General features: G+C 45.6%; 1 pseudogene across 1 annotated transcript in view; it reads left to right on the top strand.

Annotated features, from left to right (window-relative positions):
- The first annotated feature begins 16,531 nt into the window (after nucleotides 1-16,531).
- Nucleotides 16,532-25,516, top strand: part of LOC123148993 (polyubiquitin-C-like) — a 32,592-nt pseudogene continuing 23,607 nt past the window's right edge. The window contains exon 1 of the transcript XR_006474303.1: nucleotides 16,532-16,813. The product of XR_006474303.1 is annotated as a polyubiquitin-C-like (transcript). The remainder of the gene's footprint in view (nucleotides 16,814-25,516) is intronic.

The raw sequence follows: 25,516 nt of genomic DNA, 5'->3' as shown, positions 1-25,516 counted from the left end.
CGTAAATAAAAAGTAGGGGCTGTTTAGATAAATAAACAATAAAGTAAATATAGCGAGTGTGGAAAAGTGGTGGTAGGAGTTGCGAAATTGCCCCTTAAGGAATTGGCTACTTTACTAGACCGATAGCAAGTATTATGTGGGAGAGGCCACTGCTAGCATGTCATCACTGACTTGGAATTCTATGCACTTATGATTGGAACTATTAGCAAGCATCCGCAACTACTAATGTTCATTAAGGTAAAACCCAACCATAGCATTAAGATATATTGGTCCCCATTCAATCCCGTATGCATCAATTTCTATGCTAGGTTGAAGCTTCTGTCAGTCTTGCCCTCAAATACATAGTCCTATCAACATACAACTAACCCTAGGGTGTGATCCACGCGCGCAATCATATGATGGGCACCAAAGGACAGCAACATAACCACAAGCAAATTAAATCAATCATAGCAATTCATCAACCACCGATAGGACAATGAAAATCTACACAAACATCATAGGATGGCAACACATCATTGGATAATAATATGAAGCATAAAGCACCATCTTCAAGTAGAGGGTACAGCAGGTTGCGGGAGAGTGGACCACTGTAGATAGAGGGGGGAAGGTGATGGAGATGTTGGTGAAGATGGCGGAGGTGTTGGTGTAGATCGCGGTGATGATGGTGGCCCCGGGTGGCACTCCGGTGCCACCGGAAGCGAGGGGGAGAGAGCCCCCCTCCTTCTTCTTCTTCCTTGACCTCCTACCTATATGGGAGAAGGGTTTACCCTCTGGTCCATGGCCTCCATGGCACAGGAGGGGCGAGAGCCCCTCCGAGATTGGATCTGTCTCTCTGTCTCTCTCTGTTTCTGCGTTCTCAGATTCTTCCCTTTCACCGTTTCTTATATTCCCGGAGATCCGTAACTCCGATTGGGCTGAAATTTTAACACGATCTCTATCCGGATATTAGCTTTATTGTGGCGAAAGAAGGGCATCAACCGCCTTACGGGGTGGCCCCGAGGGTCAGGGGCGCGCCTGCCTCCCTGGGGCGCGGCCCCCTACCTCATGGGCCCCTCGAGCATCGTCTCGCGTGGATTTTTATTCCCAAAAATCATGTATATTCCAAAAAAATCTCCATCGGTTTTTATCCCGTTTGGACACCATTTGATATGGATATTCTGCGAAACAAAAAACATGCAACAAACAGGAACTGGCACTGGGCACTGGATCAATATGTTAGTCCCAAAAATAGTATAAAAAGTTGCCAAAAGTATATGAAAGTTGAATAATATTGGCATGGAACAATCAAAAATTATAGATACGATGGAGACGTATCAGATGTCCTTGTGAAAGGACTTAGTCGTGGAGCCATCACTACGGGTTAGCTCAAAGGGGTTAAACCGGACAAGGGGACACGGGGATTTTATACTAGTTCGGCCCCTTCAAGGAAGGTAAAAGCCTACGTCTAGTTGTGGTTGGTATTGCTAGGTTTTCGAAGGCCAGGGAGCGAATCCGCTTTGTCTGGCTCTCGAGTTGTTGTCTGTCCCTCAACTGCGGTCGGGTCGTCCCTTTATGTACATAGGTTGACGCCCACCGGGCTACAGAGTCCCGAAGCCGGATCATAAACATATCCGGTTCGGTCTATATCCTTCCTATCTTATAATACAAGTTACATGACTAGGTCGGTTTACATTTACAGGCTTTAACCCGCCTTTGGGCATTGGGCCTTCGTGAAGCGCCATCATCCTTGCATCTTCATGGGCTTCTAATCTTCAAGGAGTTAACCCGGCTACACAAGGCCGGTTTACATCCAGTAGTAATATCCCCAACATTAGGCCCCAGATTGGTTTGAACTTGTTCACGTCAATCTTCTACATTTAGAAAAATTCTTCCCTCATATCTTCACCTTGATCTTGTAAACCGCTGTGACGTCATACTTCCAGTTTGACGTCATACTTCCAGTTTATGATAAACCGCCCTGACGTCATCTATCTGTTGATGTCGATGATTACCTTCATTTAATATGTATTCAGTCACCGAGGCGACACTTTTATTAATGTATCCATTTTTGGGCTCCTCGATTCTCGCACTTGTTGTTTTGTCGCTTTGCCTTATAAATAGGGGCAGAGGACCCCTTTCTTTTCTTTCTGCTACCCATTCATCTCTTCTTCTTCCTCTCGACGACCCCGCACTCGAGCGCCGCCGTCATCTTTGGACCTCGCCTCGGCTTCGTTGTCGGCCGCTGCATCAACCTATTCGCACCAGACTTCCACAGCGCCCTTCCACTGCTTCCGCGGTCGCAGTAAGTCCTTTCCCCCTTCTTTCCTAGATCCATTAGGGTTTCCTTTCTCTTCGCTGTTCTTGAGGTTCATCAGAGCTTTCGGTGTTGTTCTTCTTTGGCCTTTAGGTGAACACTTCATACCTGACGTACTCCTTGCCGTAGCTAATCTTCTGCTATCACCACAAACCCTTGTGCGCAAAGAACTGATCTAGTCCTTCATAAGTTGCTTCGGTTCTTCACCCTTTCTAGATCCACTTATTTTTACTTTTCTGTCTTATCTTAGATCCAAAAATTCCACATACCTCTGTGAAATTTGTTTCTCCTCACACCATCATAGGCGATTTAATTTTGTATAAGCAATCTATACCATTAGCCCTCTGATAAACCGGAAGAGCCTTTTACCTCCATAATTATGTTTCGGTTTAACAGTGTCTGAGTACCCCTGTCGTGGTACTACCTTTTATGCATTATTGCATTGATCTCCGGTTTATGCCATGTCACCTATCAGTGCATATTTTACTCCCTTGCATCTTGTATGTTATCCTGTGTGATTTATAAACCGGCCTTTTGTTTCCAGCTGGTTTGTTCCATGATGGCAAGCAATTCACCGCTTGCAACTGGGCTCGTTCCCGGGTCACAGAGGAACAATTGAATGATATGGTCAGCATTAGCACTTTGGCTAAGAAAACTGAAATCAAATGGCGAGTTCCAGGAATAGAAAATCCTCCAACCCCAAGGCAGGGTGAGGTGGTTGTCTTTGTTGACCACATAGGCCGTGGCTTCAAACCGCCAGGGTCAAAGTTTTACCGAGATGTGCTTGCCATCTTCCAACTTCATCCTCAAGATATTGGTCCCAACTCGGTCTCCAATTTATGCAACTTCCAGGTCTTCTGTGAAGTATATTTACAAGAAGAACCAACCGCCGAGCTATTCCGGGACTTCTTTCATTTAAACTGGCGCACAAAATTTGTAAATGGCCCTAACACTGAACTTGGGGGTGTCTCAATTCAAAAGCGGAAAGATGTTGAATTTCCTCATGCCAAATTGCACAGCAATCCAAAGGAATGGAACCAAACTTGGTTTTATTGCAGAGATACATCCCCTGAAGATGAAAATCCCCTCCCCGGCTTTCGTGATCACAGACTATCCAACACCCATCCAATGCCACAACGCCTGAGCTCTTTAGAAAGGGCGAAATATGCCCCTCAACTCACCAAACTCCGGGCGTTTATGGCGAATGGTTTAATAGGCGTGGACTTTGTGCGCTGTTGGATATCTTGGAGTATCTTGCCACTAAGCCGGCATTCCGGTTTAATGTGTGAATATACCGGTGAGGTTGACGGCCCTCAACGCCATTGCAACCTTCAATTATCTGAGGAAGAAGTCACTGAAGGTGTAAAGAAGATTCTGAATGAATCGGAACTGGCCTGTAGTCAAACCGGTCTGAGTCCCTTCTATGCCAAGAACAAACCGCTTGCTATAAGCATTATACTTCCTTTTCATCAATAATATTTTTAGCTTATGCAACCTGTAATCCTTCTTCTGTGTATGTAGGGTGATGACCCCTTCTGGAAATGGAAAACCGTAGAGAAAGCGGCAAAGCCAATTGGAGATAAAGTGGTCAAGCCATCCCGCCCCAAGAACAAAAACCATAAAACGGACGTCAAAATGGAAAATGGCTGACCGGATCAACATGGAGCTTGATGATGACACTGATGATCCAGAAGTTGAGGTAGAACTTGACTCACTTGGCTCTCTTTTCATGCATCTCATTAACAATGATCTTCCTCAGAAGGACGCAGAAGCTAGTCAAGCTGATGATGTAGAGTTCATTACCCGCCAACACAAAAAACTCGCCAAGCAGTCCGGAAAGTAAGCTTTTTTCATCCTCTCGCTCACTTGGATCCAACATTTATTTTGAAGATTCAACAGCATGAAGCTCGCCGGACAACCCGGCACAGTGGCCAGCAGGTCACTTCAGCCAGTTTATCTGATACCCCAGTTCGGAAGCGCCGGTTTGAGGTCTCTCCTACTTCTGACCATTCTTACCCCAAGGCAGGTTATTTCAGACAGCCTCTTAATTCGTCCGATTCAAATTATCAGGTGACACCTCCTTCATCTTCTGGTGAATCGACAGCAACTCAACTCCCCCCTTTGAAAAATGTGGCTGGGTAAGTTGTAAAAGCCTTTCCTTTCAATGCGTCATAAATCCTTTGAATAGGATGTTAATCCTCTTTTATTCTGTTTGTAGGGCCAAAGCCAGACCCAGTAAGAAAACTCGGGTCACCAATCCGCCCGAAGACCCGGTCGCCAAAGAAGAAGAACCAAGAGGTGAACGGGAACAAACTTGTGAACCAGAAGGCCCTCATCCTGAAGCTACTTCTGATGGCCCGCCCCTTGAAGGTCAAAATACTGATGAGCCCACAGACACTGAGCCTGCCGCGCCCGATCCTGAACCGGCAGAACCAAACCGGGATGGTCCGGTGAAAGATGCTGAAATTCCAATATCACCAACCAAAAACCCTGAAGGCCAAGGAGATGACGTTATTATTACTGGAATAGGCCATAGCTCTCCTGGCCATCCTGTAGTTTTGGCTCAACACAGTTCCAAACAAGAGCAGGCTGCTAGAGAAAAAGGCAAATGGAGCAGTGATTTGGCAAGTTATGCTCATCTCAATGTAGAGGAGCTTCACTCTGGCTTCTTGAATCGCTTGCACGCAAACCAGGATTATGAAGCCGGTTTGGTAAATTTGATGAAGGAGCGATATGAGGTATCTTCTTCCTCCTTTGTATCTTGATTCATAGTCTAAAAATGCTAGCCCAAATAGCCCCCAAGGGCCGGGTTATAATGTGAATCATAACCCAGGTCTTTGTAGCACTTTAAGCCACTGATAAGAACCATATTTACCCTTTAGCAAATAAATAGCTTTCTGCCGGGTATCCCCCAAAGGCCGGTTTAACTCTAGCAAGTTAATCCGGGATTTAATCTATGCATCTGTTTTTGAATCAACATACATTAGCCCCCAAGTGTCAAGGATAATGTTTACATTGTTCTAGAGACTTGTATAAACTGTAGCAATTTAGAGCAAATAGGCATTAGCCCCCAAGTACGAAGTGCATAGCCTGTTATGCGATTTGTACTTAAAATATGTACGTATACTGTCATTTGATATATCTTCAATGTTTGCAGTCTGATTTGAGGAATAAAGAGGCCCGAAACACTGATTTGCAAAACAATGTGAAGTCCCAACAAGAAGAAGCCACCAAAACCAAAGAGGAGCTAACGAAAGCCCTAGCCGCCATGGAAAAACTTAAAGAATCTTTCATCAAAGACCATGCTGAATGGGAGATCGAGAAATCCGGTTTAATAAAGAGTGCTGAAGACGCCAAGGCTGCCTTGAAACCGATTGCGGAGGAACTGGCTGGTTTGAAACGGCAAATTAACGCCATGACTTCTGCAATCTTTGGTCAGTGTGTCCTTTATGTATTCGGTATAACTTTTGGAACCTTATCTTTGACCAGAATGCTGATGTTAAACCGTGACAGGCACCCGGATTGCTCATCTTGGAACAGATATGCGCATGAAGCTCAAAGCGGCATATACATTGGTTGAACAGCTGTGCTCTGGGTCTCAGCGGGCTATTTGCACGGCAGCTTACAACAAACCGGCCCCAACTTTGATTAAAGAGACACTTGAGAAGTTGGCCATGTTACCAGCCCGTATTGCCGAATTGAAGAGGGCAGCTGCCAGGTCTGGAGCTTTAACCACACTTATTCGATCCAAAGCCTGGATTCCAGACCTTGAAGCGGATGATATCATTAAAGGATATCCAGGTGTGAAGGAAGACAGTTCAAACTTTGATGAATTGAACCACCATGGCTGCATCACACTTGCTGACTGGCTCTGCCTCCACCCATTTAGTGAATTTATCAACTGCTACTAACAGGTGGGTCTTTTTGTCCTTAGATCGCTTGAAGGGTCCAACCATATCAAGACCCCAAGTTGCAAACGGCCACGTAATTGGAATCATCTGCAACTGTTGAGCCGGAACATGCGCCCGGCGGGCGAATTTTTGACACCCGTCAGACCTCTTGACTAAATCTTCCGCATCAGCATGCGCCGTCAACCAGTAAAAACCGTGGCGAAAAGCTTTAGCAACCAAAGACTTTGAACCGGCATGGTGAGCGCAGTCCCCTTCATGGATTTCTCGCAAAATCTCACAACCTTCTTGAGGAGAAACACAACACTGAATTGCTCCTGAAACGCTGTAACGATGTAACTCCCCGTTGAGTATGGTCATGGACTTGGAACGCCGGATTATCTGTCGGGCCAATGTTCCATCGTCTGGTAACTCACCCCGGTTCATGTAAGCCAGATATGGGATTGTCCAATCCGGTATGGCATGCAGAGCTGCCACCAACTGAGCCTCCGGATCAGGAATAGCCAAATCTTCTTCGGTTGGCATCTTGTCTGACGGATTATGCAACACATCAAGAAAGACATTGGGCAGGACCGGTTTACGCTGGGAACCAAGACGACTTAAAGCGTCCGCCACTTCATTCTTCCGCCGGTCTATTGGTCCACCTGATAACCCTTAAAGTGACCAGCCACTATGTCCACCTCTCGCCGATATGCAGCCATGAGTAGGTCCTTAGAATCCCAAGTGCCAGACACATGCTGAGCCACTAGATCTGAATCGCCAAAGCACTTAACCCGGCTCAAATTCATCTCCTTAGCCATCCGAAGACCGTGGAGCAAAGCCTCATATTCAGCTACATTGTTAGTACAAGGGGACAATAAACGGAGGACATAACAAAACTTGTCACCTCGTGGGGAAGTTAGTATGACTCCAGCCCCCGAGCCCTCCAACTGTCTGGATCCATCAAAATGAATAGTCCAATATGTATTGTCTGGTTTCTCTTCAGGTTCCTGTAACTCCGTCCAATCATTGATGAAGTCCACGAGTGCCTGGGATTTGATTCCTGTACGGGGTATATATTTGAGCCCATGAGGTCCAAGCTCAATAGCCCACTTGGCAATCCGGCCAGTTGCTTCTCTGTTTTGAATGATATTGCCCAGGGGAGCTGAACTGACCACTGTGATGGGATGGCCCTAAAAATATTGTTTAAGCTTCCGGCTTGCCACAAACACTCCGTACACCAGCTTCTGCCAATGCGAATACCTCTGCTTTGACTCAATGAGCACCTCGCTGATATAATAAACCGGCCGTTGAACCGGATATTCCTTGCCAAGATCCTTGCGCTCTACCACAATAGCTACGCTAATAGCCCGGGCATTAGCAGCCACATATAGTAATAACGGCTCCTTACCGATCGGCGCTGCAAGCACGGGCGGTTCAGCTAGCTGCCTCTTCAGATCCTCGAATGCTTTATCAGCTGCCTCGCTCCAGACATAGTTATATGTTTTCTTGAGCATCGGATATAAAGGGATGGCCTTCTCTCCAAGGCGGCTGATAAACCGGCTCAAGGCTGTAATCCGGTCGGCCAGACGTTGAACATCGTTGATACACGCCGGTTTAGCCAAGGATGTAATTGCCACAATCTTTTCTGGATTAGCCTCATTGCCTCTATTTGACACCAGAAAACCCAAGAGCTTGCCTGTCGGGACACCAAAGACACACTTCTCCGGATTGAGCATCATCTAGTAAACCCGGAGATTGTCAAAGGTTTCCCTCAAATCATCTATCAATGTCTCCTCCTTTCTGGACTTTACCACAATATCATCCACATATGCATGAACATTGCACCCAATTTGATTATGAAGGCAATTCTGAACACATCGCTGGTAAGTTGCCTAGGCACTCTTGAGTCCAAAAGGCATGGAAACATAGCAGAAGGCTCCAAAGGGAGTTATAAAAGCTGTCTTCTCCTGGTCCTTAACTGCCATCATGATCTAATGATAACCAGAATAAGCATCCAGAAAACACAAACGGTCACAACCTACAGTCGCATCAATTATCTAATCAATGCGAGGGAGGGCAAAGGGGTCTACAGGGCAAGCTTTGTTTAAATCTGTGTAATCCACACACATACGCCAAGTGCCGTTTTTCTTAAGAACCAGCACCGGATTAGCCAACCACTCTGGATAAAAGACCTCTACAATAAACCCTGCGGCCAACAGACAGGCTACCTCTTCACCTATAGCCTTACGCCTTTCTTCATTGAAGCGGTGGAGAAACTGCCGGACCGGTTTAAACTTAGGATCAATGTTGAGTGTGTGCTCAGCGAGTTCCCTCGGTACACCTGGCATGTCAGAAGGTTTCCATGCAAAGATGTCCTGATTCTCACGGATGAACTCGATGAGCGTGCTTTCCTATTTGGGATCCAGGTTCGCGCTGATGCTGAACTGTTTGGATGAATCACCAGGAACAAAGTCAACCATCTTAGTATCTGTGGCCGATTTAAACTTCAATGCCGGATCGTGTTCCGTAGTTGGCTTTTTCAAAGAAGTTATGTCTGCCGGATCAACTTGCTCCTTATAGAATTTCAGCTCCTCCGTGGCACAAACCGACTCAGCATAAGCCGCATCACCTTCCTCACATTCCAAAGCGATCTTTCTGCTTCCATGTACTGTGATAGTCCCCTTATGACCTGGCATTTTAAGCCGTAGATAAACATAGCATGGCCTTGCCATGAACTTAGCATAAGCCGGTCGTCCAAACAAGGCGTGGTACGGACTTTTGATCTTTACCACCTCAAACATCAATGTTTCTGACCTTGAATCATAATCATCTCCAAAAGCTACCTCTAAGGCTATCTTGCCAATAGGATATGCGGACTTACCAGGCACCACCCCATGAAAGACCGTATTTGACGGTTTAAGATTCTTATCTGTCAACCCCATACGGCGAAATGTGTCATAATATAGAATGTTGATACTACTTCCCCCATCCATGAGCACTTTAGTAAACTTGTAAACCCCAACTTGCGGGGCTACCACCAGGGCCAAGTGACCCGGATTATCAACCCGGGGTGGGTGATCATCTCTACTCCATAAAATGGGTTGCTCAGGCCAGCGTAAAATACTGAGGTATTGCCGGTTCAACAGAGTTTACCACCCTTTTGTGAAGCTTCTGATCACGCTTACACAAACTAGTAGTGAAAACATGATATTGCCCGCTATTTAGCTGCTTGGGATTGCTCTGGTAACCCGACTGCTGTTGTTCCTGCTAATTCCCCTGATGGTTGTAACCTCCCTGGTTGCCTTGGTGCCCTTGATTGATGTGTTCGGTTTGGTTGCCTTGAAACCCTGAACCGGAACCACCACCGCCGTAACCCGGCCCGTGGAAACCACCTGCTGAACCGCCAGACGGGCCATTATCATACTGGAACATATTGGAATTCTTGAAATCCCGCATGATATAGCAGTCCTTCCAAAGATGCGATGCCAGCTTCTCCTTTTATCCATGCTTTGGACAGGGCTGATTTAATAGGCACTCCAAATTGGGGCCTGAACCTCCATCCCTCTGGGGCTGTTTGCCCTTACAGCGCTGGCCATTCTCCTGAGCATTGGTATTAGCCAGAAAGTCCAAGCTGCTGTCGACCTTACGCTTACCGCTGTTCCCATGGCCTGCCGGATTATGCTGCTGGCCCTTAGCGTTGCCGTTCTTTTTCCCTTTCTCCGGTTTGTCCTCCTCTGAATCCGGGTCCTTGGTATTATCTGAATCGGCGTATTTAACCAAAGCGGACATGAGCGTTGACATATCATTGCAGTGACGTTTGAGCCTTCCTAATTTCTATTTGAGCGGCTTGAAACGGCAATTGCCCTCTAATGTTAACACTGCGGTGTCTGCATTGATACGATCTGATGAGTGCAAAATCGCTAAGACCCGTTTAACCCAATGGGTCGTGGACTCCCCTTACTCTTGGACCCAAGCGGCCAGATCCACGATTGACATTGGTTGCTTACAAGTATCTTTGAAATTCTGGATAAACCGGTGCTTCAATTCGGCCCATGATCCGACAGAGTTAGTTGGCAAGCTCTTCAACCAAGTACGAGCTGTTCCTTCCAAAATCATGGTGAAATATTTGGCACATACTGCCTCATCCACATCTAACATCTCCATTTCCATCTCATAGCTCTCCACCCACGCCTCTGGCTGCAAATCAGCGGCGTAATTTGGTACCTTACGAGGTCCCTTGAAGTCCTTGGGCAGTCTCACATTACGCAAAGCGGGGGTGAGACACGGCACCCCTAAGGAACTGAACACCACACCTGGCTCTACTGAAGTCATAGGGTGAACCGAAGTATGTTGTCGTGCTCCGTGTCGAGCTGCCAACTCGGCCTCCCGACGTGCGCGGCCGTGGTCCACAACATCCTGCGCATTAGCGCCTCCCCCTGCCGGGTTGTTTCCTCGTGGTGAATTTCGGCGACGTGCACTGCTGGACACAGCCGGTTCGTCCTCCACGTGTCTGCTATAGCTTCGGCTTGGACGGGGAGTGGAATGAATCCTCTCACGACTATGCGAATATGCCTACTATTGATTTAGCGCTGTTTGAAGGAGATCCCTGGCCCGACGTGCTTCCACCGCAACTGGTGACTCGCCGTCGGTTGGGAGGGCTTCCAGGCGTGAAGCGGCAGCCACAATATTGTCCAATGGGTTGGAATAATGCCCGGGAGGTGTTGGTACATACTGTGGCACAACGTTGTTCTGGCGAGGCGGGTCCATCGTGCGCGGTTGAACCAGCGCTCCTGTTCCCGGTGCCTCCGCCCGGTTTAGCATGGGTTGGTTACCAGCTCCTGCTCCAGGTGTGTTGAAGAGATTCTGCGGCTCATAAACCAATGGGAGATGCGATCGGTACCTTCTTCTCATGACTTCCTCTGAAACATTCTGATCCAGCCTAATCCCGTACGCCTGTGCTTCCAATTCAGCCCGCTCTGTAGCCATCCTAGCGTTCTCTGTCGCCAGGTCCGCTTTAGCCTGAGCTATCTGATCCTTCACCTTTGCAATCTCCGCATTGTGCTGATCCCTGGCTACTGCATCCACCTCTGCGGCCATCAACGTTGCCAAAGCGTCGAATAAATCAGACAGGACTTGGGCTGGAGGCGGCGCTGAGCTTCCTGCCCCTGCCGGTGTAGCCGTTGTTGAACCGGAGAGCATTGCTGCGGCGGTTGATGAATGAGGCGCTGATTGTGTGCCGGCCATGAAGATGGCGGCCCGGTTTGGCAGATCAGGAGAATCCGGAATACTGTTGCCCTCGGATCCTCCATCAATCCGGTTGTCCTGCAACTGATACAGCGATTCGGTCTCTCCAGAAGACTCATCATCAGAACAGACCACGGTCTCTCCATCGGACACCGGCCCGTCCTCGTATCTCGATCCATGGATGACACCTACAAAAACATGCCTTGCCTCGGGCTGAACCGGTGAAGAACTTGCACGCCGAGCCGTTTCAATGATGTCGGTGCAGATGTCTGGCTTAGGGGCCAGTTCACCGATCTTGCCGATGAAGACGTGAATCCCACCGAAGGAGACCCGGTACCCGTACTCGATTAAATCGGCCTCGGGACCCCATCCTGCATTGTCAATGTAGAGCTTGCCGCGATGACTCTTCGTCATCCGGCCCACAGCGTATCCCTTAAGTCCATCAAAGCTGCCCTTCAAGAACTCAAAACCATCATGCGATAGCCCCACGATGGGCGCTAGCTATCATGGGTTTGTCACGGCAGATGTCCTTGTGAAAGGACTTAGTCGTGGAGCCATCGCTACGGGTTAGCTCAAAGGGGTTAAACCGGACAAGTCTCATGTGCTAAATTTAGAAGACATTGAATTGAAAAACCTTGTTATGCACTGGTCTCATTCCCAGGATGAGGTACTGTCTATGAAATCACATGACAATTTGAACTTCTACTTTTCCGCATGTGCCTTACAGGTCATATTTGCAGGAAATCTGCTTGAAGAAGAATTCCGGTTTGACAAGAAAGACAGGATATCGCAAATATGCTGCCCGCTGCTTTGCTCTTGTTAGTACATGTTGTCATGTATCACTGTACTTGCATACATACTTGGTTCATTATGTGACAGCAGTATGCATGATAGCTTGCTTATCAATTGTTCGCTCCAAATTATCTGATCTGTATGAATGGTTACATTAGTGTAGAATATATCCAATGCCAATGTTTTTTTAGCTCTGCATTGTTCTTGTAAGTACATGTTGTCCTTTATTAGTGTACTTATAATGACAGGTAGTTGTTCATGTACCATCACTCTGTAGCTTATTTTCCTTTGCCCTCCATTTTCTACACATCAGATCTATATTTACTCTTACCATAAGGTTGGTACTGAAGAAGTTTAGCTGTGCATTGCTCTTGGCTGTACCTTTTGCCTGTATCGATGCACTTACATTTATAGCTACTTGGTTATGTAGCATCACTCTTCATCTTATCTTAAATGTTCTCCATTTTTTCGTATATTATCACATCTATATTTACTCTTAACAAAATGTAGAATAAAGGCAATGCTTTTGAAGAAGATTCTGTGGTAAACTTCTTGAATTGCCCCCCCCCCCCATTAGCATGGACAAGGCCATTATAGAGCCTGTCTTCACCAATAATGTAAGTTTGTCCATCTCAAGCCTTCAAACTTTGTTGTATATATTTGGTTAGGCATGACTGCAATAGTTGTTTATTTTTGGTGTTTGCATCAAATTGCTTGTTTAAAGTTTATTATATGTAGTTCATAAACAAAAGTTCGTCCTTTCTCAATTTAAGTTTTCAGTTGTACAACCAAGTTCCTTCTTCATACCATGTAAATTAAACTATACAGAGCAGGTGATCTTCTTTTGCACTGCATGTATGCTTCTGTTCTTCATCTGTAATCCAGTGGTGTGGTGAACCTACCCACTACAGCACAATGTCATATTCTGCAATGTCTTAACTATGAAAAATGTCATATCATTCTACTATTATTTAAACCGTCTCTTTATTTGCCAATCTAAAATGGTATAAATTGACAGCACACTAACCATTGATACTTATGAGTTCTTGATCTGTAGTCCAGTGGTGTCGTGAAGCTGCCAACTCCTTCACAATGTCATTTCCTGCCATGTCTTGACCTGAACAATACCATATTGTGTTAATGCAAATTTAAACGGTGTCACTTTATTCGTTAGTAAGAAATGTGATGAATTGTCAGCATTGATACTTTTATATGCAAAACCTATCCTCTGTCTGCTTGTTTATATTTTAGAGTGAGGAAGATATAAGTGTTGAACAAGCGCAGTCTCATCATCTTGCTCAGCTGCTTGCGCTGCAGCTCCCCAGCAGGGCTAACCTTTCTTGAACTATATTGAAGTGTTGTTGGTTTTGTATATTATTTTGTCGGCCTGTTTATTTGCACTGGTGGCGATCTTTGATGCCCAGTGTATGTAAGCTGTTGTCTACTTGTGCTTTATTATCATAGTGGAAAACTTTAAGCCCAGTGGATGTAATATGTCGTGATTTCTTTATTGTATAGTATAGGTTTTTTCTTATTCACGATGCTGCAGTTATTTTACTATATATATATCCTGTCTTCGCCGTAAACTGGCCAAACCATAAAATTATGGTACATAATCGGGCCATCATGCAATCACAATGTAGGTTGGGCCTGAAACGTGCTGATCAGCTCACGGGCCAGTAGCAGCCCGAAATGAACCCCGGCCCATGATTGTGCGAATCAAATCACGGGCTTTTAATAGGCTGAAAAATTGTCTCGGTCCTTGTTTGGCCCAATCAAATATCGGCTGCGAGCAGGCCGGATGCAAACCGGGCCGTAGTTAGGCCCAACTATATGACGGGCTTTTAACAGGCTGAAATTAATATAGGGCCGAAATGTTAAACGGGCCCTTAACAGGCCAAAACTAATATCAGGACGAATTACTAAGTGGGCCTTTAGCAAGTGGGCCCAAAAGCATAGTGCTAGTTGACTGGCCGAATCTGATATGGGCCATAATTAGGCCCAAAACCTCTTAAAGGGCCGGACCTGATATGGGCCATAATTTGGCCCAGAACGTGGTATGCTTTTAACGGGCCGGATCTCATATGGGCCACTATTAGGCCCGGAGCGTGGCAGGCCATTAATAGACCGTATCAAATATGGGCCGGCATTTGGCCCAAAACATGGTAGCTAGTTAACGGGCCGGCCTACTAGGGTCCTCAAAATCTTGTGGGCCTACAGCTGGGCCGGCCCATTAATGTCGGCGAAATCTCGTGGGCCTTTATCTGGGCCGGCCCATTACGATCCGCAAGAATTTTGTGGGCCTTTACCTGGGCCGGCCTATTATGGCACACAAAAATCTTGTGAGCCTTTACCTGGGCCGGCCCATTATGGCCCACGAAATCTTGTGGGCCTTTACCTGGGCCAGCCCATTATGGTCCGCAAAATCTCATGGGCCTTTAGCTGGGCCGGCCCATTATGGTCCGCAAAATCTTGTGGGCCTTTAGTTGGGCCGGCCCATTTAAACTTGTTGGTCCGTGCCACGTGTCAACGTATCATAGGCGCCTTCTGTCCAGTGAGTGGATGACATCTGTCCCGACGATGAGCTGACACGTGTTTCCTCTGGCCAATGATGATTTTACACGTGGAAAATCCCCATTGGTCGGGGCTGTTAATGGGTTATCGGATCCAAAACCAGGCCCGATAGCTTAACGGCGTTCCGTTACGATGGATGCCATGAGTCGGTCACCCTTCAAGAAAGCACTTCTGTGACGCGCGATTTATCATCATGGAAGTGGACACTTCCATGATGATAATTTTGGTAATGTCATGGAACACTTCTACGACAGCATAGGTATGACTATCTTGATTCTGTCATAAATTTGTCATGAATGTACATGCATGACAAAAAAGCGACCTACTGTGACAAACACGTATCATCAGGGAAGTGTATTTTTTTTGTAGTGGTGGCCTCATCCTGAACCAGCTTCCATCGGCGACGCCGCCAAGCCCGAGCGATGATGCCGCCGAGACTCCCCGCAGCACAGAAGCCACGCCGACGCCACCCAGCACAGAGACCCCGCCAAGCCCGCGCACGCCGACTCCACCGACGCCGGAGGCCGACCTCGCCGTCTGATGCGCACACGTGTCCTTTCTGCTTTTTGTACACCGAACTTTTCATTCGATTGCCGAACTTGTGGCCGCTTGATTGCCTAATTTATGGTGTCTATTTTATGAGTAGGAATAAGACTACGTTTGAATTTGCCGCAGTTGGGGGCGGCGCCTGGGGGTGTGGCTGGGAGCTAGGTCGCCCCAGGGGCCAATCTAACGCCGGTTCGTCCCCAGACCACTCTTTTTCGGCGCTTTGGGGGACTGAACGGCTGGAGATGCTCTAACTATGCTCACGCACCGCACCAACGGCGTGAGCACGGCGTCCAACTCAAACGGCCACCAACCAGCCAAACCCACAATAGCACCAAACGATGTCACCTTTGGAATCTCCTCCCCATATCCTGGCTTTCTTGCGTGGTGGGGGACGGACTCCGCGACCACCTCTCCCTCCTCTTCCTATCCGCCCTGCGGCCGGTGCCGTAGCGCTTCTTCCTTCTCTCCCTCCCGTCCCAGCCGTCCATAAATTCCAGCCCCTCCCGTCTCTCCTCCACACATCCGATACAATCCAGTCCCCCCTCCGATCTCACCGGGAAATCTCCTCCGATCAAAGCGAAGCCAAGGCTCTCTCCTCATCCTCAAGGTATGCGAGTCTCCGATTTCTCCGCCGTCCCCTAATGTTCATGCTCTGTGATCATTGTTAGGATCGATTATTATTCCTGGTTCCCCTCGATTCCTATCAGTAGTTTGGAGTAGATCTTATTGCGGCTGGTTTTGTTAGTCGAGGTTGGTTAGGCTCGATTGTAGTTGAATCTCTCCCGATTTTGCCTGGATTTTCGAGTGGATCTTCCGATTGGGATGCAATTGCTGTTGTTTTGGTCTATATATCTATGTATTAGTAGTCAGCTAATTCTGCTAGTTGTTGATAAATCGTCGGGGTATTCTCGTAGATTCCTGATGTTGTTGCCCTCATATTGGCACATATGCCTGATCTGCAAGGGATACACCTGAATTTGGTAACTTAGTCGTTTGGCCTTTAGCTATTTGTTAGCGTAGTCATTCGATTCAACTCTTATATACATGTGGGTGCAAACATACTACAGTTGATTCTTCCATGACTTAACTAGCTTGTTCTGAAATTAACCACTTTGTTCTGTAAAACTAGACTATATACTGCAGATTTCCCTTGTACAGTGCCTTACTCTGCTATGTTTTGTATTTACAGATGCAGATCTTTGTGAAGAGCCTCACCGGCAAGACCATCACCCTCGAGGTCGAGTCCTCGGACACCATCCACAACGTCAAGGCTAAGATCCAGGACAAGGAGGGCATCCCTCCGGACCAGCAGCGTCTCATCTTTGCTGGCAAGCAGCTCGAGGATGGCTGCACCCTGGCTGACTACGACATCCAGAAGGAGTCCACCCTCCACTTGGTGCTAAGGCTCCGTGGTGGCATGCAGATCTTTGTGAAGACCCTCACCGACAAGACCATCACCTTAGGGGTTGATGTCACGACCCTCATCGGATCGGACCAGAAGAGGTAGAGGGAGATCAGGGAAGAGAAAGGGGATCGAGGTAGACGAAGGACAGGTGAGGGACTTGTTCAGCAAGAGAGAGAGTACAGAGTTAAACTGAATTTCATAATACCAGCTGACCCCGGCCTCTGGCCTCACGCACACATATAACCCTGATAGTCCTGGGGCCCACCGGACATACACACTCACCTAACTGAAGACTAGTCTTCATCCTCTGCACATGGGCCCTTGTTGCTCTCCTCCCGTAGTCGCACCAGAGGTGCCTTGCTGTCCGTTGTCTCGCCTGTAGGTGCAGCAGGAGAGGGGGGCGTGACATTTGCCCCTCCTTGGAAAGGAGCTCCCGCGACGAGATCCATGTCCGGGAAACGCTGTTGCAGGACATTGTAGTTCTCGCACGTTGTGCTCGTCGGCGACAAGGTGTGCCGGTGAACCAGGACCTACGGAATCGCCGTGTTTCCCTTCTTTACCAGATGGCGCTCCAAGATGGCTTGCAGCACCAAATCTCCAATTGTGAGATCAGGTGGAGACGATAGCTGATTAAAGACTGGAGAGTAGTCCGCCGTGAATGGCTTGAGCTGTGACACATGGAAAACAGGGTGAATTTTGCTTTCCGGTGGCAATTTGAGCTTGTAGGCTGTCAGTCCCACCCGACTGATGATCTTGAGGGGCCAAAGAACTTATAAGCAAGTTTGGGGCATGGTCGGCTGACGACGGAGGACTGCACATACGGCTGCAATTTCAAAAGGACTTGCTCCCCCACTGTGAATTCCCCCTTCTATGCGTTTGCGGTCCGCGTGATGCTTCATCCGTTGTTGGGCACGCAGGAGGTGTGCTTTCAACATGTCAGTAAATTGTTGATGCTCGGCGGCCAGTTCCAGGATGGATTCCGGTGTCTTGACGGTGAACAGATTCAGGAAAGCTCCAAAATTGGGTTCCACGCCATAGAGGGCCTTGAATGGCATGCACCCAAGAGCACTGTGATGGCTGGAGTTGTTCCAGAATTCCACCATGGGTAGCCAGCGCTTCCAGCGGCACGGCGTATCGTGGACGGCACAACGTAAGTAATGCTCCAGGCACTGGTTGACACGCTCACTCTGCCCATCCGTTTGAGGATGATAGGCCGTGGTGTAGAGCAGCTTGGTGCCAACGAGCGTGAACAATTCCCTCCAAAAAGCGCTCGTGAAAATCTTGTCGCGGTCAGAGATGATTGAGTCTGGCAACCCGTGCAGCTTGACGATGTTGTCGAGGAAAACTCGAGCCACCTGTGGAGCTGTGAAAGGGTGATGCGGCGCCATGAAATGCGCATATTTAGTCAAATGATCCACCACCACGAGGATAACATATGCGCCCTCTGACCGCGGCAGACCTTTGATTAGCTCCATTGTGACGTCACCCCAAGCACGAGCAGGTATTGGTAAAGGTTGCAGAGTGCCCGAGCGATGCATGTGCTCATGTTTCACGTGTTGATAGACCACACTGCTTCACAAATTCTTCCACCTGCAGTTTCATCCCAGGCCAATAAAACAGATTGTTCAATCTGAGATAAGTGTGTCGGATCCCTGAGTGACCTCCCACTGCTACTGAGTGTAACTCACTGATTAATTTTGTTTCTAATGCAGCATTGCCACCAATCCATAAACGGCCTTTGTACTTGATCATACCCCTATCCAGTTTGTGACCATGATCATCCGGACTACGAACAATCAATGCTTGGAGTAACTCGGTTGCTTTGGCGTCAGTTTGATAGGAATTACGCACCTCTTGTATCCAGGAAGGCTGACAAGTGGATGATGTTGTCACCATGAACAAATGGCTGACACAGGACAAGGAATCAACTGCGCTGTTGTCAACGCCTTGTATGTATTTGAATTTAAACTAGAGACCTCCCAACTTGGCCATGGCCTTGCGCTGAACTTCTGAGCCAAGCTGCTGTTCCCCGAGCGTGCAGAGACTTTTGTGATCTGTTAGAATAGTGAACTAGCCTCGCTGTAGGTAGGGGCGCCAGCAATCAATGGCTAGCATTACTGCAAGGAATTCCTTCTCGTAAACAGAGAGTTTCGGATTGTTTACACCGAGCGCGCGACTGAGGAAAGCGGTCGGGTGGCCCTGATATGACTCCAACGTATCTATAATTTTTGATTGCTCCATGCTATATTATCTACTGTTTTGGACCATATTGGGCTTTATTTTCCACTTTTATATTATTTTTGGGACTAACCTATTAACCGGAGGCCCAGCCCAGAATTGTTGTTTTTTGCCTATCTCAGTGATTCGGAGAAACAGAATATCAAACGGAGCCCAAACAAAATGAAACCTTCGGGAACGTGATTTTCTCATCAGATAACACCCAGGAGACTTGGACCCTCCGTCAACAAAGCCACGAGGCGGTCATGAGGGTGGAGGGCCCCCCTAGGGCATGCCTCCCTACCTCGTGGGCCCCTCGAAGCTCCACCGACGTACTCCTTCTTCCTATATATACCTACGTACCCCCAAATGATCGGGGACGGAGCCAAAAACTTAATTCCACCACCGTAACTTTCTGTATCCACGAGATCCCATCTTGGGGCCTGTTCCGGAGCTCCGCCGGAAGGGGAATCGATCACGGAGGGATTCTACATCATCATCCAAGCCCCTCCGATGAAGTGTGAGTAGTTTACTTCAGACCTACGGGTCCATAGTTAGTAGCTAGATGGCTTCTTCTCCCTTTTTGGATCTCAATACAATGTTCTCCCCCTCTCTCGTGGAGATCTATTTGATGTAATCTTCTTTTTGCAGTGTGTTTGTTGAGAACGATGAATTGTGGGTTTATGATCAAGTCTATCTATGAATAATATTTGAATCTTCTTTGAATTCTTTTATGTATGATTGGTTATCTTTGCAAGTCTCTTCGAATTATCAGTTTGGTTTGGCCTACTAGATTGGTTTTTCTTGTCATGGGAGAAGTTCTTAGCTTTGGGTTCAATCTTGCGGTGTCCTTTCCCAGTGACAAAAGGGGCAGCAAGGCATGTATTGTATTGTTGTCATCGAGGATAACAAGATGGGTTTTTTATCATATTGCATGAAACTATCCCTCTACATCATGTCATCTTGCTTAAGGCGTTACTCTGTTTTTACCTTAATACTCTAGATGCATGCTGGGTAGGGGTCGATGAGTGGAGTAATAGTAGTAGATGCAGGCAGGAGTCGGTCTACTTGTCTCGGACATGATGCCTATATACATGATCATACTTAGATATTCTCATAACTATGCTCAATTCTGTCAATTGCTCAACAGTAATTTGTTCACCCACCGTAGAATACTTATGCTCTTGAGAGAAGCCACTAGTGAAACCTATGGCCCCCGGGTCTCTTTCTCATCATATCAATCTCCATCACTTTATTATTGCTTTGCTTTTACTTTGCCTTTTACTTTTTACTTAGCATCTCTATACCAAAAATACCAAAAATATTATTTATCATCTCTATCAGATCTCACTTTCGTAAGTGACCGTGATGGGATTGACAACCCCTAAGCGCGTTGGTTGCGTTGAGCTATTGTTTTTGTGTAGGTACGAGGGACTCGCGCGTAGCCTCCTACTGGATTGATACCTTGGTTCTCAAAAATTGAGGGAAATACTTACGCTACTTTGCTGCATCATCCTCTCCTCTTCGGGGAAATCCAACGCAGTGCTCAAGAGGTAGCAAGAAGAATTTCTGGCGCCATTGCCGGGGAGTCTGCGCAAAAGTCAACATACCAAGTACCCATCACAATCCCTATTTCCCGCATTACATTATTTGCCATTTGCCTCTCGTTTTCCTCTCCCCCACTTCACCCTTGCTGTTTTATTCGCCCTCTCTCTCTCTATCCTCCCTCTCTTTCTCTATTTGCTTCTTTTTGCCCGTTTGCTTTTTGTTTGCTCGTGTGTTGGATTGCTTGTTTGTCGCGATGGCTCTACATAGATTTGGCGATCTTCACCTTAAAAGGTTAGAGGAGATCGAAAACAACGTCGGGAAGTTCATGGTTTTGCAATTTGAGCATAATAATTTCTTTAGAAATGAGCTTAAGGAACAAAAAAGTTTCATGAATTTTATGAATAAAGAGCTCGATGATATGTCTAAAGAATTTGATGGTATAAGATCCCAAATTGCTTGTCTTGAAAAATTAACTGCTGAAATTTCGGATATGCAAGCTACCTTAGTCAATAAGATGGCCGCTAAACCGGATTCCTATGAAAATCAAGATGAAGATCTAAAAGTTATTAATGTTTCCCCTATTAAATCTTTGTTTTGCAATATAAATCTTGATAAAACTGAATATGATCCACCCTTACCTAGAAGGCGTTCTAAGAATTCAGAGTATTTAGATCTTGATGATGAAATTGATAAAAGTGGGATTAAAAGAAATAAAACCTTAGATGTTGCTAAACCCACTATATTGGATTTTAAGGAATTTAATTATGAAAATTGCTCTTTAATTTATTGTATTTCCTTGTTGCAATCCTTGCTAAATTCTCCTCATGCTTATAGTCAAAATAAAGCCTTTACCGAACATATCGTTGATGCCTTGATGCAAACTTATGAAGAAAAACTTGAGTTGAAAGTTTCTATCCCTAGAAAGCTTTATGATGAGTGGGAACCTACTATTAAAATTAAAATTAAAGATTATGAGTTTTATGCTTTGTGTGATTTGGGTGCTAGTGTCTCTACTATTCCCAAAACTTTGTGTGATTTGCTAGATTTTCGTGATTTTGATTATTGCTCTCTAAACTTGCATCTTGCGGATTCCACTATTAAGAAACCTATGGGAAGAATTAATGATGTTATTATTATTGCAAATAGGAATTATGTGCCCGTAGATTTTATCGTTCTTGATATAGATTGTAATCCTTCTTGCCCTATTATTCTCGGTAGACCTTTCCTTAGAACGGTTGGTGCGATTATTGATATGAAGGAAGGGAATATTAGATTTGAATTTCCATTAAAAAAGGGCATGGAACACTTCCCTAGAAAGAAAATAAAATTTCCATATGAATCTATCATGAGAGCCACTTATGGATTACCTACCAAAGATGGCAATACCTAGATCTATCCTTGCTTGTTACGCCTAGCTAGGGGCGTTAAACGATAGCGCTTGTTGGGAGGCAACCCAATTTTATTTTTATTCCTTGCTTTTTGCTCCTTTTTAGTAATAAATAATTTATCTAGCCTCTGTTTTTGTTGTGTTTTTTGTGTTTAATTAGTGTTTGTGCCAAGTAGAACCGTTGGGAAGACTTGGGGAAAGTCTTGTTGAACTGTAAAAAACAGAAACTTTAGCGCTCACGAGAACTGCTCTAATTTTTATTTGGAAAGTGATATTTAGTTAATTATTTTTGCAGATGGTTAATAGATAAATTCCTCACGTCCATAAAATTATTTTAGAATTTTTGGGGTTCCAGATCTTGCGCTAGCTACAGATTACTACAGACTGTTCTGTTTTTGACAGATTCTGTTTTTCGTGTGTTGTTTGCTTATTTTAATGAATCTATGGCTAGTAAAATAATTTATAAACTATAGAGAAGGTGGAATACAGTAGGTTTAAAACCAATATAAATAAAGAATGAGTTCATTACAGTACCTTGAAGTGGTCTTTTGTTTTCTTTCGCTAACGGAGCTCACGAGATTTTCTACTTTAAGTTTTGTGTTGTGAAGTTTTCAAGTTTTGGGTAAATATTTGATGGATTATGGAACAAGGAGTGGCAAGAACCTAAGCTTGGGGATGACCATGTCACCCCCAAGATAATCTAAGGACACCTAAAAGCCAAAGCTTGGGGATGCCCCGGAAGGCATCCCCTCTTTCGTCTACTTCTATCGGTAACTTTATTTGGAGCTATATTTTTATTCACCAGATGATATGTGTTTTGCTTGGAGTGTATTTTATGATTTGAGTCTTTGCTTGTTAGTCTACCACAATCATCCTTGCTGTACACACCTTTTGAGAGAGCCATACATAATTTGGAATTTGATAGAATACTCTATGTGCTTCACTTATATCTTTTGAGCTTTATAGTTGTGCTCTAGTGCTTCACTTATATCTTTTAGAGCATGGTGGTGGATTTGTTTTATAGAAACTATTGATATCTCATGCTTCACTTAGATTATTTTGAGAGTCTTAATAGCATGGTAATTTGCTTAAAATCCTAATATGCTTGGTATGCAAGATTAACAATAAAACTTTCTTATGAGTGTGTTGAATACTAAGAAAAGTTTGATGCTTGATGATTGTTTTGAGATGTGGAGGTAATAATATCAAAGTCATGCTAGTTGAGTAGTTGTGAAATTGAGAAATACTTGTGTTGAAGTTTGTAAGTCCCGTAGCATGCACGTATGGTAAACGTTATGCAACAAATTTGAAACATGAGGTGTTATTTGATTGTCTTCCTTATGAGTGGCGGTCGGGGATGAGCAATGGTCTTTTCCTACCAATCTATCCCCCTAGGAGCATGTGCGTAGTACCGAGGTTTTTGATGACTTGTAGATTTTTGCAATAAGTATGGGAGTTCTTTATGACTAATGTTGAGTCCATGGATTATACGCACTCTCACCCTTCCATCCTTGCTAGCCTCTTCGATACCGTGCATTGCCCTTTATCACATTGAGAGTTGGCGCAAACTTCGCCGGTGCATCCAAACCCCGTGATATGATATGCTCTTTCACACATAAACCTCCTTATATCTTCCTCAAAACAGCCACCATACCTACCTATTATGGCATTTCCATAGCCATTCCGAGATATATTGCCATGCAACTTTCCATCATTCCGTTCATCATGACACATTCATCATTGTCATATTGCTTAGCATGATCATGTAATTGACATAGTATTTGTGGCAAAGCCACCATTCATAATTCTTTCATACATGTCACTCTTGGTTCATTGCATATCCCGGTACACCGCCGGAGGCATTCATATAGAGTCATCTTTGTTCTAGTATCGAGTTGTAATCATTGAGTTGTAAATAAATAGAAGTGTGATGATCATCATTATTAGAGCATTGTCCCAAGTCAGGAATAAATAAATAAAGAGAGAAAGGCCATAAAAAGAGAAGGCCCAAACAAAAGAGAAAGGTGATACATCTCCGTCGTATCTACTTTTCCAAACACTTTTGCCCTTGTTTTGGACTCTAACTTGTATGATTTGAATGGAACTAACCCGGACTGACGCTATTTTCAGCAGAATTGCCATGGTGTTGTTTTATGTGCAGAAAACAAATATTCTCGGAATGACCTGAAACTCCATGGAACATCTTCGAAAAAATAATAAAAAATCCTCACCAAAGATGAAGACTAGGGGGCCCACACCCTTCTCACGAGGGTGGGGGGCGCCCCCCCCCCAGGGCGCCCCCCCCAGGGCGCGCCGCCTACCTCGTGGGCCCCCTGGATGCCCTCCGACGCCAACTCCAACTCTATATATTTGCTTTCGGAGAGAAAAAAATCAGAGAGAAGAAATCATCACGTTTTACGATATGGAGCCGCCGCCAAGCCCTAAAACCTCTCGGGAGGGCTGATCTGGAGTCCGTTCGGGGCTCTGGAGAGGGGGATTCATCGCCGTCGTTATCATCAACCATCCTCCATCACCAATTTCATGATGCTCACCGCCGTGCGTGAGTAATTCCATCGTAGGCTTGCTGGACGGTGATGGGTTGGATGAGATTTATCATGTAATCGAGTTAGTTTTGTTAGGGTTTGATCCCTAGTATCCATTATGTTCTGAGATTGATGTTGCTATGACTTTGCTATGCTTAATGCTTGTCATTAGGGCCCGAGTGCCATGATTTCAGATCTGAACCTATAATGTTTTCATGAATATATGTGAGTTCTTGATCCTATCTTGCAAGTCTATAGTCACCTACTATGTGTTATGATCCGGCAACCCCGAAGTGACAATAATCGGGACCACTCCCGGTGATGACCATAGTTTGAGGAGTTCATGTATTCACTATGTGCTAATGCTTTGTTCCGGTTCTCTATTAAAAGGAGGCCTTAATATCCCTTAGTTTCCAATAGGACCCCGCTGCCACGGGAGGGTAGGACAAAAGATGTCATGCAAGTTCTTTTCTATAAGCACGTATGACTATATACGGAATACATGCCTACATTACATAGATGAATTGGAGCTAGTTCTGTGTCACCCAAGGTTATGACTGTTACATGATGAACCGCATCCGGCATAATTATCCATCACTGATCCGGTGCCTACGAGCTTTCCATATACTGGTTTACGCTTATTTACTTTCTCGCTGCTACTGTTACAATCACTACAAAATACCAAAAACATTACTTTTGTTATCTTTACTTTTGTTGCCGCTACCACCACTATCATATTACTTTGCTACTAAACACTTTGCTGCAGATACTAAGTTTCCAGGTGTGGTTGAATTGACAACTCAGCTACTAATACTTGAGAATATTCTTTGGCTCCCCTTGTGTCGAATCAATAAATTTGGGTTGAATACTCTACCCTCGAAAGCTGTTGCGATCCCCTATACTTGTGGGTTATCAAGACAAATTTCTGGCGACGTTGCCGGGGAGCATAGCTCTATTCTTTGAGTCACTTGGGATTTATATCTGCTAGACACTATGAAGAACTTGAGAGATCCAAAACCAAGATCTATCCCTCAACTACGAGGGGAGGTAAGGAACTGCCATCTAGCTCTGCAC

Source organism: Triticum aestivum, chromosome 7A (assembly GCF_018294505.1).
Source record: "Triticum aestivum cultivar Chinese Spring chromosome 7A, IWGSC CS RefSeq v2.1, whole genome shotgun sequence".
NCBI lineage: Eukaryota > Viridiplantae > Streptophyta > Magnoliopsida > Poales > Poaceae > Triticum > Triticum aestivum.
Note: the sequence above shows the minus strand (reverse complement) of the source record. Positions and strands in the feature narration are given on the sequence as shown.